Source organism: Peromyscus leucopus, chromosome 1, assembly GCF_004664715.2.
Source record: "Peromyscus leucopus breed LL Stock chromosome 1, UCI_PerLeu_2.1, whole genome shotgun sequence".
Taxonomy (NCBI): Eukaryota; Metazoa; Chordata; class Mammalia; order Rodentia; family Cricetidae; genus Peromyscus; species Peromyscus leucopus.
The window spans coordinates 103,605,459-103,620,907 of NC_051063.1; the positions used below are offsets into that span (position 1 = coordinate 103,605,459).

The 15,449-nt window shown below is 38.3% G+C and overlaps 1 protein-coding gene and 1 pseudogene across 1 annotated transcript in view; one reads left to right on the top strand and one right to left on the bottom strand.

Annotated features, from left to right (window-relative positions):
• Fchsd2 (FCH and double SH3 domains 2) overlaps positions 1-15,449 on the bottom strand; it is a 218,493-nt gene that overhangs the window by 50,285 nt on the left and 152,759 nt on the right.
• On the top strand, positions 886-1,958 carry LOC114682724 (annotated as a pseudogene).

Sequence of the window (15,449 nt, forward strand, 5' to 3'; positions counted from 1 at the left end):
TTTTGAGACAAGGTCTCCTGTAGTACCACTTGAACACTTGAACAAATGACATTGAACTTAAAAAAAAAAGCCATTTATTTACTTATTTATTTATCTAGAGAGAAGACACACCATGTGCCATGGTTTATGTGAGACAGTCAAAAGAAGACAATTCTGATTTTTTCCTGCTGGTTTTCTGGGATCTGGGGATCAACTCCAGGTTGTCAGGCCTGCATACAAGTGCCTCTACCTACTGAACCATCTCAGTGGCCCAACCTCAGCTTCTGACCCTTCTGCTTCCACTGGGGATTATGCAGTAATGGGCACTGAACCCAGAGCTTTGTGACTGCTGGCCAAGTTCTCTACCAACTGAGCTATCTCTCCAGCCTCTGACTCATCATTTTTAGTTGAGGTATCTTTCTAATTTCAAGTTGCAAGAATTCTTTATATATTGTAGATACTAGAGTTTTGAAAGATACATAATTTGAAAATATGTCCCCTCATTTTGTGGGCTGCCTTTTTACTTTTTCAAGCATCTTTTTGAAAGATACATTTTTAAGACAGTCAGTGGTGGCAAGTACCTTTAATCTCAGGTAGAGGCAGGCAGATATCTGAGTTCAAGGCCAGCCTGGTCTACAGAGTGGGTTCCAGGGCAGTCAGGGCTAAATTTTGATATCATTAACATTGCTGGTTTTTCTTTTATTCCTTATATGTTAGTGTTATTTATAAGAATTGTCTATAGAAGTTTTATAGTTAGTTCCTTCTGTGTTTTGTGCTCGGCTACATCAAGCTTTTAATATAAAATTGACAAAACAACAACAACAACAACCTCACCAAACCCATTCCCAAAGCATTGAGTAGTAATGCTGAATTGTGAGTGGTTGTTGCCACTTTCCGAGCTTCATCATGTCACCCAAGGATGACCAGAAAGATGCCAGAAAGTTGGCCAAAAAAGACAAAGATCCAGTAGGTAAGTCTAGTGGCAAGGCCAAAAAGAAGTGATCCAAAGGTAAAGTTTGGGACAAGCTCAACAATCTAGTCCTGTTTGACAAAGCTACATAGGTCAAACTTTGTAAGGAAGTTCCCAACTATAAGCTAATTACTCCAGTTATGGTCTCCTAGGGACTGAAGATTCGTGGTTCCTTAGCCAGGGCAGCCCTTCAAGAGCTACTTAGTAAAGGACTTAGCAAGCTGGCTTCAAAGCAGAGCCCAAGTAATTTATACCAGAAACACAATGGGTGTAGATGGCCCAGCTTCTGGTGATGATGCATGAACAGGTTCAATCAACTGTACATTTGGAAAAATAAAACTTTATTTAAAAACAATAATGCCAAATTGTCCATCTTTCACCACTAGATGGCACCGTTGAGTACTATAAACCCCAGCACTGCAAATGCCTTAAATATATTATCTTCATGTAGTTATGAACATTATCAGACACTATGGTGTGTTGAGTTGGGGAATAAAAAATTCTACCTTCAATCATAATTTTCATGAACTTGTTCTAAAAAAAGATATATATCTTCCAATATGAAGTTTTTAACTTAGAAATAATAATCTTGTTTGCAAGAAACCACTCAAAACATTTTACTTATATACAACACACAATAATACAGGTGTCATGAACAAGGCATGCATTTTAAAGCCAACTAAATTCCCATGTAGTCTGAATGATCTTGCTACTGAGTGTCAACTGTACTTAGGCACTATGCTAGATACCTGAGTACGATTACTAGGAAGCAGGAAAGAAAAGAAACCAAAGCCTTTAAAAGTTAATTAATTGTAGCAGTGCTAGGGATCAAACCTTTGCACTTCATGCATGCAAACACACTTTAACACAAAACTACATTGCTAGCCTTCAAAGTCCTTTTGTTATTTCTTATCTGGCTTTAGCCAACAATTTCCTATATCCAGCTGTTTCTGTCAATCCTTTTCTTTCTTTTTTCTTTTTCTTTCTTTGCATGATCTTATTTTGTAGCCGTGGCTGGCCTGAAACTCACTATGAAGACTAAGGCTGGCCCCAAACTCAGAGATCTGCCTGACTCTGTTTCTGGAGAACTTGAATTAAAGGTATGTTACCACGCCTGGCCCTGCCAATCCATTTCACACTGTAGCTGGGAGGATATTTCTGAACTGCACACTTTATATGACTGTTCAACACTGTTCATTAGCTATGCATTACCTTCAGGAGAAAGTTTTGTTTGTTTTAAACTTTACCATCGACTGCATGATTTAGACTTGGCTAACGTCTGCCCGTTTTTGCTCACCCATTCCCCATTTCCCTTTGCGGCCACAGTTTCCCTAAACTGTGTGTCTTTTGGCTCTACCAGTACTACTCTTTTGCCTCTGAGTTGTCACACGTGCCTTTGGACCACTTCTTTTATTCATTATTCATCTGTAAGAACTTTTCTTGATCGCCATGAACTCTAGATGTTTCTTATCATTTTGTCTCATGGTATAACCTTGTGTTTATGACACTTGTCTGTCTTTCCTTTGATTCTTGAACAGGAGGGGCCAGGTCAGCCTGTTTAGCACTGAATCTTGAGTGTCAAGTATGGAGCCTGACATACTGGCATTTAGCAAATTATATGTTTGACAAACAATGTATTGGATCAGAATCTACAGGTTTAAAAATATGGATGAATCCACATTGATCCTCATGACCTAAAAGCTTGATGGTATAAACATTAGCAAAAGAGAAGCAATAGAGTTTACACATCATATAATAAAGTAGTTCCAAACTTAAAAAAAGTGTGTGTGTGTGTGTGCCAAATAAAACATATAAAACTTAGCCTTCCTTTTTCCTTCTATCATTACGAAATAATAACTGTTCATATCAGTCACATTCCAAACTCTGTCTTTTAATTACATTATAAGAAAAACCTTGATTTCCATAGATAATTGATTGTATAAAGTACTTTGCCTTCCTATATTTTTGTTTCTTTTCAACTAAACAGATCAAAAGCCTTATAGCAGATTGCTGAGACCCTTGTGCCTTGAGTCCTGGAACCGTGACTAGGGATAGTGAGGGAATGAGGAAAAGACAGACACACAGATACACATAGAAAAGCTGGGTCAGGTGGGGTACCACTACTTGCTACTATGGGCAACTCAGAACCTCAGTGTGTTTATTAGGGACAGGATGGAGGGAAGGGTTAGCTAGTCTTGGTAAGAGGTCTATGCAGGCAGCAGTCTGAGGCTGTAAACATTTGGGAGGAGGAAGCTTGTTACTGGTTTTCACACACACTAGTCACTTGCACTCAAGACTCCTGAGGAAAACTTCGCCATCTCTCTTTAGCTTGGCCCATATGGTAATATTAGCTTTGCTAATTCCCCATGGGTCCAAGGCCTTGGAGTCCTTGGCATAGCTGTGCCCATGTCAACAATACACATTCACTCAAGATTTCACACAACTGGGGGCTTCCTCTGTTCCTTATCGTGAATAATTTTTATTTTAAACTCAATCAAGTGAATTCAAATGATGTGTATGTTTCTTATAAATTTAAAGTAAGAACTATTTTTAAGATTTATTTTTAATTATTTGTATTTATGAGTGCTCATGGAGACTAGAGTTATCAAATTCTTCCCTTGGAGCAAGACAATTGTAAGCAGCCTTAAGCAGGTGCTGAGAATTGAACTTGTGCCCTCTGTACCAGCAGTATATACCCTTAACCACTCTGTCATCACTCCATCCCCTTAAAGTAAAAACTATTTAAGTGACAAATGATAGAAGAATCTCTCCTGCCTGACCCAGAAAGCCCCATTTCACTGCCTCCGAACCCCACCCTCTAGCTAATCTCCAACAAAGAAAAGGCACCCCAAAGCCCTGTTCCACATGCTTGGCAGCTGTGGCAGCTTCTCCCCTGAAGTTGCTAGCAGCCCAAGACCCTTCCTAAAGTGGTCAGCTTTTGACCATACTCGGGCACAAACCCAGCTTGTGGCAGACACATCATCACTCCTCACCTACAGGGTATATAAGCTCCTGCCCAATCTCTGGAACAGGAGGGCTCACCCAGGAGTTGCTTTGCTCGAATAAATCTGTTCTTTTGCTTTTTCAATGTGGATTGATCTGGCTTACTGAGTCTGCAGAGAAATCTATTATTTCATTATAAAAAACCTATTATTGCCGGGCGGTGGTGGCGCATGCCTTTAATTCCAGCACTCGGGAGGCAGAGCCAGGAGGATCTCTGTAAGTTCGAGGCCAGCCTGGGCTGCCAAGTGAGTTCCAGGAGAGGCGCAAAGCTACACAGAGAAACCCTGTCTCGAAAAACAAAAAACAAAAACAAAACAAAAAAAACAAAAAAAACAAAAAAAACAAAAAAAACAAAACCCAAAAAACAAAAAACCTATTATTTAATACAAAAATTTTCAAAGCTTTTAAAATTATTTTATACATATGAGTGTTTTGGCTGTATGTATGCATATGTACCATGTGCATGCCCAGCGCCCGTAGAGATCAGAAGAGGGTGACAGAACTCCTGGGACTAAAATTACAGACAGTTGTAAGTCACCATGTGGGTGATGGGACTTGATCCCAGGTCCTCTGCAAGTTCAACAAGTGCTATTAACTGTTGGACCAACTCTTCAGCCCTTAATACAAGTATTGAAGAAAAGAATTCTGAAATATCCAAACTGAGGAACCATAAGGCCTTTAATCAGCACATTTAAATGGTTGGTTCAACAGCATTAAAACAACAAACTGAATTTGAATGCCTTCACGCAGCTGTTTCTTTGCAGCTAGCTACAGAATAAACGGAAATGTTTTTCTACATATTCTTCCTGGCTTCTTTACTCAGCCTATCTTCACGATCTCTAAAATCATGAGTTGGGATTCCAAGTTCATAAGGACAAGTATTCAAAATAAAATGGAAAAAAGGGGGCATCCTAAAGGCAACTTTAGAAACTTGGAATTCTAGGGTCCTCTACTCAATATCTACTTTACAGGAAAAGCATAAATTTCCTGGAACTGCTCAAAGTGGAAAATCATGATGAGCTAGGAATTAGGAGAAAAATACCATGTCATTTTTCTAAGCATTTGATGTAATTTCCCCTCAAGAGAGAACTTTAAACAGTGGCCTCCTTATTTAGATTCAGGAAGGTCAGATTCTATACTCAGCATTATGCTGAGATCTTCCTCCACACAGTTAGAAAAACAAACTCTCCTCTTTCTGAGAGCAGGGGGCATTTCTAAAATAGTGCTGGGTGAAAGTCAAGGAAACAAATATCACGATGATAAATGTGAGCTGTCTTAAAGCTAAATCATGAAATCCTTAAGTCCTCTGCTGATTATGGAAGAAGATACTGATCGCCAACTTGCTTTTATCTTTTTTAGAAGTCCCAAATTGTACCAGTAAAGAAAAAAAAAAATAGGTTTTTATAAATCTAAAGGAACCAAGGCAAGTCCTAGGTTGCATTTCTTAATTGTTAATATCTTAACCCATGACTCAATTTGTCAATCAATATGAAGTAAAGGCCGGGCAGTGGTGATGCACGCCTTTAGTCCCAGCACTCAGGAGGCAGAACCAGGCGTATCTCTGTGAGTTCAAGGCCAGCCTGGTCTACAGAGCAAGATCCAGGACAGGTACCAAAGCTACACAGAGAAACCCTGTCTCAAAAAACCAAAAATAAAAAATAAATAAACAAAAAAAAAAGAAGTAAAATTAGAAACACCTTATCTAGGGGCTAGATGGCTCAGAGGTTAAGAGTACTGGCTGCTCTTCCAGAGGTCCTGAGTTCAATTCTCAGCAACCACATCCTTACTCACAATCATCTATAATGCGATCTGGTGCCCTCCTCTGGCGTGCAGGCATACATGGAGGCAGAATGTTGTATACATAATAAATAAATATTAGAAAAAAAAAAGAAACAGCTTATCTAGTTTTATACTTGGTCATTTTACTTAAAAGCTCTGAGTTACTTTAGGTTCTGTAAAAAGGAAGTAAACAAAATACTTTTGTCTGAATTACAAAGCATAGCATAGGAAAGTCTTTCTGCTTTTCTAAAGTTTGTGGCATCCAATCAAGTACTGGTATGAAGAGAAGTCAGTCTGAGAGAGGTTTGCAAATTACTATGGCCATGTGCTTGTGAGTGTGCTACACTTCTGGAAGACTTAAGTTGCAGAGCTACTGCAGTATGAGCCAAGAGCAAGTCTCCAACCACACACATACACTTGCATTCAAATCCCATTTCCACCACTTCCTAGCAATATCATTCCAATATAAAATGAAATAATAAGCTGGGTGGCGGTGGCGGCGTGTGCCATTAATCCCAGCACTTAGGAGCAGAGGCCCACTTGGGCTACAGAGTAAGTTCCAGAAAAGGCGCAAAGCTACACAGAGAAAGCCTATATCAAAAAACTAAAAAAAAAAAAAAAAAAAAAAAAAAAAAAAAAAAGAAGAAGAAAGAAAGAAAAAAAAATAGCTTCTCATGGAGTCTGTTAAAAGATATTTTTACCAGCACTCGAGAGGTGGATCTCTGTGAGTTTGAGGCCAGCCTGGTCTACATATTGAGTTCTAGGACAGCCAGGGGTACACAGAAAACCTGTCTTGAAAAACCAAAAAAGCAAGAGGGTGTTTTTTTTTTTTTTTTTTTTTTTTGGTTTTTCGAGACAGGGTTTCTCTGTGTAGCTTTGCGCCTTTCCTGGGACTCATTTGGTAGCCCAGGCTGGCCTCAAACTCACAGAGATCCGCCTGCCTCTGCCTCCCAAGTGCTGGGATTAAAGGCGTGCGCCGCCACCATCGCCCGGCAGCAAGAGGTATTTTTATGCATCATTTTAATTACATTGTTTCTTTCACAATGTTTTTTAGGAATGATGTTTGTAGCATGAGTCTGAAGGTTAAAAGTAGCATTTTATTTCAAAACAATATGGTTTAGATTAATAAAGCACAAAATATACAGCAGCGTTGCTCCTGTATCGCTCCATTTTTCTCCCCACTCTGGCAAGCAATTACTGCTGTGCAAAAATATCTCTATGTTATAAAACATCACAGTGTTTTAAAATTATTATTTTATGCACTGACTTCTTTTTGATTTTTGAAACAAGTTTCATGTAATCAAGGCTGGTCTTGAACATGGTATGCAACTGAGGCTAGACTTGGACTTAAATTCCTCCCCCCTTTTTTTCCTGAGACAGTTTCTCTATGTAGTCCTATCTGTCATGGGACTTACTCGTAGACAGGTTGGCCTTGAACTCACAAAGATCCAGCTACCTCTGCCTCCCCAGTACTGGAATAAAGGCATGTACCACCACTGCCAGGCTTTTTCTTTTTTGTTTTTCAGGACAGGGTTTCTCTGTGTAGCTGTGGAGCCTGTTCTGAAACTCACCCTGTAAACTAGGCTAGTTTCAAACTTACAAAGATCTACCAGCCTCTGCCTCCCGAGTGCTGGGATTAAAGGTGTTTGTCACCACTGCCTGGCAACCTTTTTTTTTTTTTAACTTAAAAATATTCTCTTATTTATTTATTTATTTGTCTGTCTATCTATCTATCTATCATTGTGGGTGCACATACTATAATGTACATATGAAGGTCAATAATCAACTTGCAGCATTTGTTTTTCTCATCATGTGGGTTCTGAGGTCATCAACGTTGGCTGCAAGGCCCTTGCCCACTGAGCCATCTCACTGGCCTAACATTCTTTATTGACTCCTTTCCTCCTGTGTATGGGCCACCCATTCATGCTTCTTTTCAAGTCTCAAAACCTTTTTGTTAAAAACTGAACATTTAAATACCAGATTTCTGCTTAACAAGCAAACCGCCTCAGTAGCCAAGAGGAGCTCTTTCTTAGCAGTGCTCCTGCTCACCCCAAGCAAGTGAAGACCTGGCCATTGCTGCATATTTGGAAGCATACATTACAGAGGCCTGATAGAGAACTACTTCTAGGCAGCAGTTCAGATCTGCAGCTGTCTAAACTAGATAAACCTAACACATAGAACTGATACAAACAGAAGAATTCTTGACATTTTAATTTGATCAGAAAATTCTCATATTTATTTTTTGGCTGTATTATCCAAATGCTGCACTTTGTATGTATTTTTGACACTAAGGTACTGAAATATCAGAAATTACTTAGCATGAAGAATATAAAGCTATGTTCATAAAGCAGTATTACAGATGTTGGTAATCTGAATGTTCTTTACAGTGACATATTATGGCAGAATTAAAACAAATTTCTTAAGACATGTGAGACACTAATGGAAAGGAAATAGTCTGCTTCTTTTACATATTTTCTTTGCTTTCTTCCCAGACTACTAGTGGTGGTACCAAATATGGTCTGATCCTTTTCAGCTCCATAGCAGCTTCTGACAGGAACAATTTTAGATAAATATACTCACATATGACAGCTAGATTTCTTCATGTCTGCCTTATCTATGTAATCTGTTGTACTATGAAAAGGAGGGGCTGTGACTCTTAATGATAAAATAATTATATTCAATAGTTCAATGAAATATTTCTTGAGAACTTGTTCTGTGTTAAGAACTATGTTAAGGTTTGAGATTGGGTTTGTATGTGTGTTTCAATACATAACTGTGAGAAATTAACCAAACACTAAAAATAAGCCTAAAACAAGATAAATTTAATTACACAGGGTGACAGAAGAGAGGCCTCTAGACAAACATGGATGTTTAAGATTATTTTTCTGGAGAAAATGATGCCTCAGTGTGCTTAGTACAGTTCTGCATCCCTAATCCAAGTAGTATCTATAGTGCAAATGTTATGGTTTGAATATGAAATGTCTTCTACAGTCTTGTGTGTTGAATGTTTGGTCTCTAGCAAATGACACGACTTTAGGAGCTGGAGAGAAGTTTGGGAGGAAGGGCCTAGCTGAAGGAAATAGGCCGGAAAACAGTCTTTGGCAGGTTCTACCTGATTCTAGGTCTCTTCCACTTTCTCTGCTTCCTGGTCCCTACGCTGTGAATTGCTGTGCTTCATCATGTCCTCTCCATAGAGATGGAATGACAGCTTTGAAACCATGATCCAAAATATATCTTTTTTCCCCTTTGAAGTTTTTTGTATCTAGTATTTTTATCATAGCGAAAAGAAAGTCTGATCAACACAAAACCTCAAAAACATTGAAATCTGAAGCTATTCTGCTCTACGATTCTCAAAAAGTTGTGTATTTTTAAAAAATTTACATTTCTAGATTAGGGATGCTCAACCATAAAAATGTTCTAAAATATGAAAAATTCTCAAGGCCTGGAGCTGGTCCTCAGTAATTCAGAGATTCGTAACCTGTAATGTCTTGTTTTGCTGGCTGTAGATACACCCTAACACTTGCAGCAGAGAATACAAGGTACATGGCATCATGTTTGGTTCTTTCCAAGCCTGTTACTGATGCTTTCCCTCCTAAGCATCTATCATAAGCTCTTCCTGTCTATATCTTCGAAACTTTCTCACTGCTTCAAGCTATGTCATTATGCGGCTTATATTATGTTAGGTATCACAGAAAATACAAAATATGGAAAAATATCTAAGGTAGTTACAAAGTGTTAATACAAATTATAGACTGAAGCGAGGATGAATACTGCAAATAAATAGTAAGGGAAATAAAACTTGGCTTTATTTATTTATTTATAGTGTCTTGAGCAAAGATTCAAGTGTTGCATGAATTGAGATAGAAAGAGAGCATCCCAAGTAAAGAAAATATACCCCAGTGTCCTCAATGACATAATTTAGTCATCTGAAGTGAAACAAGAGTACAGAAGGTAGAGCTAAAGAAGTAAAATGGGTTTGGAATATGGAAGATTTACAATTCCAAGACTTGTATTGGAATTCGGGAGATAGCACAGTACAGGCTGGCAAGGCTATCCTTAGAAGTCTAAGCAACCTGACATGGCTTTTGAAGAAATGAGAAAGTAGAAAGACACAAACTCAATGCCATGTACCTTGTACTCAACAAGTGTCAAAGTGTGCCCTTAGCCAGCAAAACAAGTTGCAGACTTACAAGACATTCTCTGCTAGAGTGAATGAAGGGCAAAGAGGTCACAGCATCCTATTAGCTGGAACAATTTAGGAACCTTTGAGCAGGTGAAGGAGAGACTCTACAGGTTTATCATCAAAGGGTCACCTTTCACACACATTCTACCCAAAGAACATGGGAAGGAGTTGTGTGTTCAGAGTCATTCAAGATTGCACTAAACATCATTTTTATTCACAAAATGCTTCAGCTCTTAATGACTAAAGTCAGTAGTTATTAAAGTTAGTATTAATACTGATTTCATTATTGTTTTGATCTTCCTCCACCCTAGCAAATCAACTTAGGTTTTTAAATAGCCTTTGAATTATCATCTATAGTAATTTTAAAAAATTGAGAGGTCTTACTTTGTAGCCAAGGCTAGCCCACTACTCACTATGCAGCACAGGCTACTTTTTAAACTCACAACAGTCCTCCTGTTTCAGCCTCCTTAGTACTGGAATTATAGGGGTGAATCATCACAATGAAGAAAATTATTTCTATAAACCATTTCTTTAAAAAATATAATAAGCTTAGAGCCACCAAAGTTTTTGGTCTTTATATTTAATAAAAACTGACTCTGGCCAGTGATAGCACACACCTTTGATCCCAGCACTTTGGAGGCAGAGGCAAACAGATCTGTGAGTTGGAGGCCAGTCTGGTCTACAGAGCAACTCAGGACAGGCAGGGCTACAGAGAAACCCTTTCCTGAAAAACCAAAAACAACAAAAACAAACAAACAAACAAAACACACACACACAAAAACAACAACAACAACAAAAAACTGACTCTGACTCTGAGCTACTGAGCTGATAAAGTAGGTAATTTTCAAAGGGCAATACTGTAGCCAAATTATACTTTTTTGATAGTTATTCAGAATTGTGAACCTTTCAAATAGAAAAGAGTCTGTGAAAAATGAATTTGGCTTTCCTTACTGTAAACAGAAGTCTACACTGAAGTCAATTCCAATAACACTTCTGCTGAACCAAGCAATATTTAAGCTTTTTTTTTTTCTTTTAAAGACATTTAAGAAGGAAGGTCAAGAAACCAAGGTCCATTCCCTAGCAGCCCAACCTGGCCCTCATTATTAGATCATGTTTCAATAAATAGCTTTCTAAGAAATGGCCCTAAAATTATTAAGTTTGACTTCCTTAAAGTTTCAAGTATCTACAATTATCACTCCATTTCTTCTGAAGGGTTTGCAGACTTATTCAGATACTAAAATTTCACTAATGAAAAGTGATGGAGAGATGGATAGATCTATGATATTTAACTTTTATTTCTAAATAAGTCCTTTTTACCTTCAACTCATAAAGGGTCAGAGTTGTTTTAACACAAAAATAAAAATGTTCATTTTAATAGCAAACAAAAAAATAAATAGCAAATCTTAAGACAAGTTCAAGGGCTGAAGAGATGGCTTAATGGTTTAGAACACAGCTGCTCCTCTTCCAGAGGACTTAAGTTTGACTTCCAGCACCCACATGGTGGCTCACAACTGGCTATAACTCTAGCCCCAAAGGATGTGACACCCTCTTCTGGCCTTCACAAGCACTGCATGCACACATCATACATGCAGGCAGAAAACACACACATAAAAGTAAAAAATTTTAAAAAGGATAGTTCAAGAAAAGGATGGTAGTGAACACTTATAATGCAAACATTTGGAGGAGGCAAAGGGAGGAAGATCACTATAACAGGAAGAGAAAGAAAAAGTCTACATTCATTTAAATTGTCCATAATTTATATTTATTTCATTAGAAAACACAAGGACGGTTTTTGTTTATTTTTAAAGTTTGGTGTGGGTTTTTTTTTTTGTTTTGGTGTGTGTGTGTGTGTGTGTGTGTGTGTGTGTGTGTGTGTGTGTGGTTTTGTTTGTTTGAGACAGTCTCTTCTATGTAGCCTTGACTGGCTGTAGACCAGGCTGGCCTCAAATTCATAGTGATCTGTCTGCCTCTGCCTCCCAAGTGCTGGGATTAGAGGTGTGCGCCATCATGCCAGGCTTGAAACACAGTTGACACAGGTGCATTGACAGGCATTACATATACTGCTTTGAGAAGTGTAAACTGATAGTGTCTTCCAGCAGTCAACTGGTCAGTTTACAAGTAAAGAATTAACAATGTTTTTGACCAGGAAATTCATTTCTTTTTTTTTTTTTAATTTATTTATTATGTATACATTGTTCTGTCTATACATATCCCCACAGGCCAGAAGAGGGCACCAGCTCTCATTACAGATGGTTGTGAGCCACCATGTGGTTGCTGGGAATTGAACTCAGGACCTCTGGAAGAGCAAGCAGTGCTCTTAACCTCTGAGCCATCTCTCCAGCCCGGAAATTCATTTCTTAAAGTTACCTTTTAATTAAAAAAAAAATTTAAAAAAAAGTTACCTTTTAAAAAATTACTAATGTGGGCTGGAGAGATGGCTCAGAGGTTAAGAGCACTGGCTGTTCTTCCAGAGGTCCTGAGTTCAATTCCTAGCAACCACATGGAGCCTCACAACCATCTGTAATGATATCTGGTGCCCTCTTCTGGCACCAGACATACATGCAGACAAAAAAAAAAAAGATTTAAAAAGAAAATTACTAACAAAGTTTATGAGAGACTAGGAGTTAGACCCCCTGGCAGGCAGACAGAGAGAGAAAGGGGCCATGGCTAAGTAATAAAGGTGGTGAATTTCCAAGATGGTCAGCTTTTTTCTCATCCTCTTAACTTGGGACAAAAGCCTAACAGCTTAAAACAAAGGCTTGCAGGCCCTCTGCTGATGGACTGGCACAACAAGTTCACGGCATGCTCAGGACATCCACACATCAGTTCTGAGACAATCAACCATCCTAGCTTTCTTCAAACTGACCAACTCTAAGTTAGGGAGGAAGCTCCCAAAAGGCTTTATAGCCACCAGCACTCCAGTAGAGACTGGTCCTCTGCTTTGCAGAGGGTCTTTTCTCTGTGTGTTTCCTCACTCCTGACTGCCGATTCTATCTTCATGTTTGAGATTTCTAAGCTGCACTGGTTGCACTTCAGATTTTTCCTAACTTTTAATTCTTTAACTGGCAGAGAAAACAAAGCTGATCAAGACCTCTAGACTGCATCATGTACAAGATTTCTAAAAAAGGATGTTCACCACAAACTTATAAAAGCAGAAAGGGCTAAGAAAATTTGTGGTTATCAAGAAAAAATACTTAAAATCTTTTTGAAGACAGGGTGCTGTGCATCCATGGCTAGTTTGGAACTCACTATGTAGACCATGATGGCCTTGAACTTAGAGCAATGCTGCTGTCTCTGCCTGTGGAGTGCTGTGCAACACCATCCCTGACTGAAAATAGTATTTTCAAGTATGTTTAAAGTCAGAAATAACTCAGAGCACTTAAGAGAAAAAGAAGTGATGTTATTTTTGAAATAATATATGAAATACACATCTAGAAAGAAAGAACTCACCAAAGTGACAATGGTTACTGAACTTCCGCAGAGTGGGATTTACTTTGATTTTATGTTTTGGTTTTTTTTTTTTTTTTTTTTTTTCCTGTACTTCAAAAATTTTCTTTTGGTGATCAAACGGAAATCTATCTCTTAAAAATAAAATAAAAAGGATATTGCTTTTTATTTTGTTATAAAATGTTATGCCATCTCATATTATTCATTTTTTTATTCCAACTACATTAGTGAGTGAGAAAGACCAGCCAGAAGAAATAAAAGACACTACTGAAGTGGGGGGGGGGAAGGACTGAGAAAAAGGGAGTGGTAGCAAATGGTGCTGTAAGGGAAAGAGTAATAAGGGTAAAGGACAACAAAGGTGCTGCTACTAACCCTGCTGAGACTGGCTTCATTGACGGTGGAAGTGGAAGCCAGTCTGTAACAGGATGAATGGTGGGGGAACAGAGGGCCAAGACAAGTAACCACAGAATGTCATCGCAGAAGCAAACACACTGGAAAGGAAGGTATCTCAAGTATACATAAATGTTACACCTCCCAAAAGACAGACACAAGAAGGCAACCAAGGACTCAAGAAACAAAGAGGTCATTCTATAAAAATATTTCTATAAAATATTCTATTCTCTAAAAATAGTTCTAACAGGAATGTATAGACTCCAAACTCATTTTTAGGATTAGCATTATTTTGAAACAATCCAAATTACAAAGAAGGTAATTAACAATGAGTTTAACTTCAAGCAGCAGAAGCTGGGTGGTGGTGGCCTATGCCTTTAATCCCAGCACACAGGAGGTAGAAGCAGGTAGATCTCTGTGAGTTCAAGGCCAGCCTGCTCTGCAGAGCGAGATCCAGGACAGACACCAAAACTACACAGAGAAATCCTGTCTCGAAAAAAACCAAAACCAAAACCAAAAAACATCACACATACACACACACACACACACACACACACACACACACACACACGGTATAAAAAAGAAAACTCATGTGTTCTTCCTAAAAATGCCAGACAAAAACCCCTACCAAAATCCAGAATACAAGCTCCCATTACCAATTTTCTCTGTGATACTGGGGTAAGTGGTAGCTGCTTAAGCCTGGCAAAGAGCTGTCTCTTCTTCTTCTTCTTCTTCTTCTTCTTCTTCTTCTTCTTCTTCTTCTTCTTCTTTTTTTTTTTTTGCAATCAAATGAAGGTTTTATTATAGCTTGATCAAAGGTACAGCCCATCTTGGCAGGAAAGTCATGGCAACAGGAGCCTAAGGCAGCTGGTCACACTGCATCCACAGTCAGGAAGTGGAGAACAATGAATGCTGGTAAAGAGTTGTCTTCTAAAGTAAATATACACTTAAAAGCTTTCAAGTTTAGGTATTAAATTAGGTCTTGTTGTAGTGGAGGTATGACTAAATGTAACATTTAGGAAAAAAGAAATAAAGTATAAAAATTAGTAATAAAAATGATAGGTATAGTGATGTATGCCTTTAATACTAGCACTCAAGAAGCAGAGCAGGCAGATCATTGTTGAGTTAGAAGTTAGCCAGAGCTAAGAGTCATAAGATTCTCAAAAAATTAGTAATTTATCAGCTGATATCTATATATACTAAAAACTGAAGAGACTTCATAAATTCTTGGACCTAGAAAAAAGTCAAATTTAGTGGAGATGTTAACTAAAAAAAAGGAGTACAAAAAATATAGAAATGACCATGAAACCAAATTAAAAAATACAACAGGCAGATTGAAAGAAGACAGTCTACAAGGCTAGTAACTCCTAGAAGCAGTGAGTTACTAAGCAAAGTTCCCTGTGCCAGGTATGGGATACCTCTGTAAAGGTATTGGTCAGAAAGGTCACAGAGGTCCCTAACAGAGCAGAGGCTCTTGTCAGTCTTCTTGGTTGCCCCAAAGAACTAGAGGCTAAGTAAGACCTTACTGTTGAAGACACCACATATTTTGGTTTCAAGACACAGGGAAAGCAAGCTGGAACTGAGTTAAAAATAGAAACTTCCTTAGTGTTTGCTAACTACTGGAAGGTACAATGTAGGCAGCTGGAGGAGAAAAAGCATCAGCAATCTTACCTAGCTGTAAACCCTATGAACTACAAA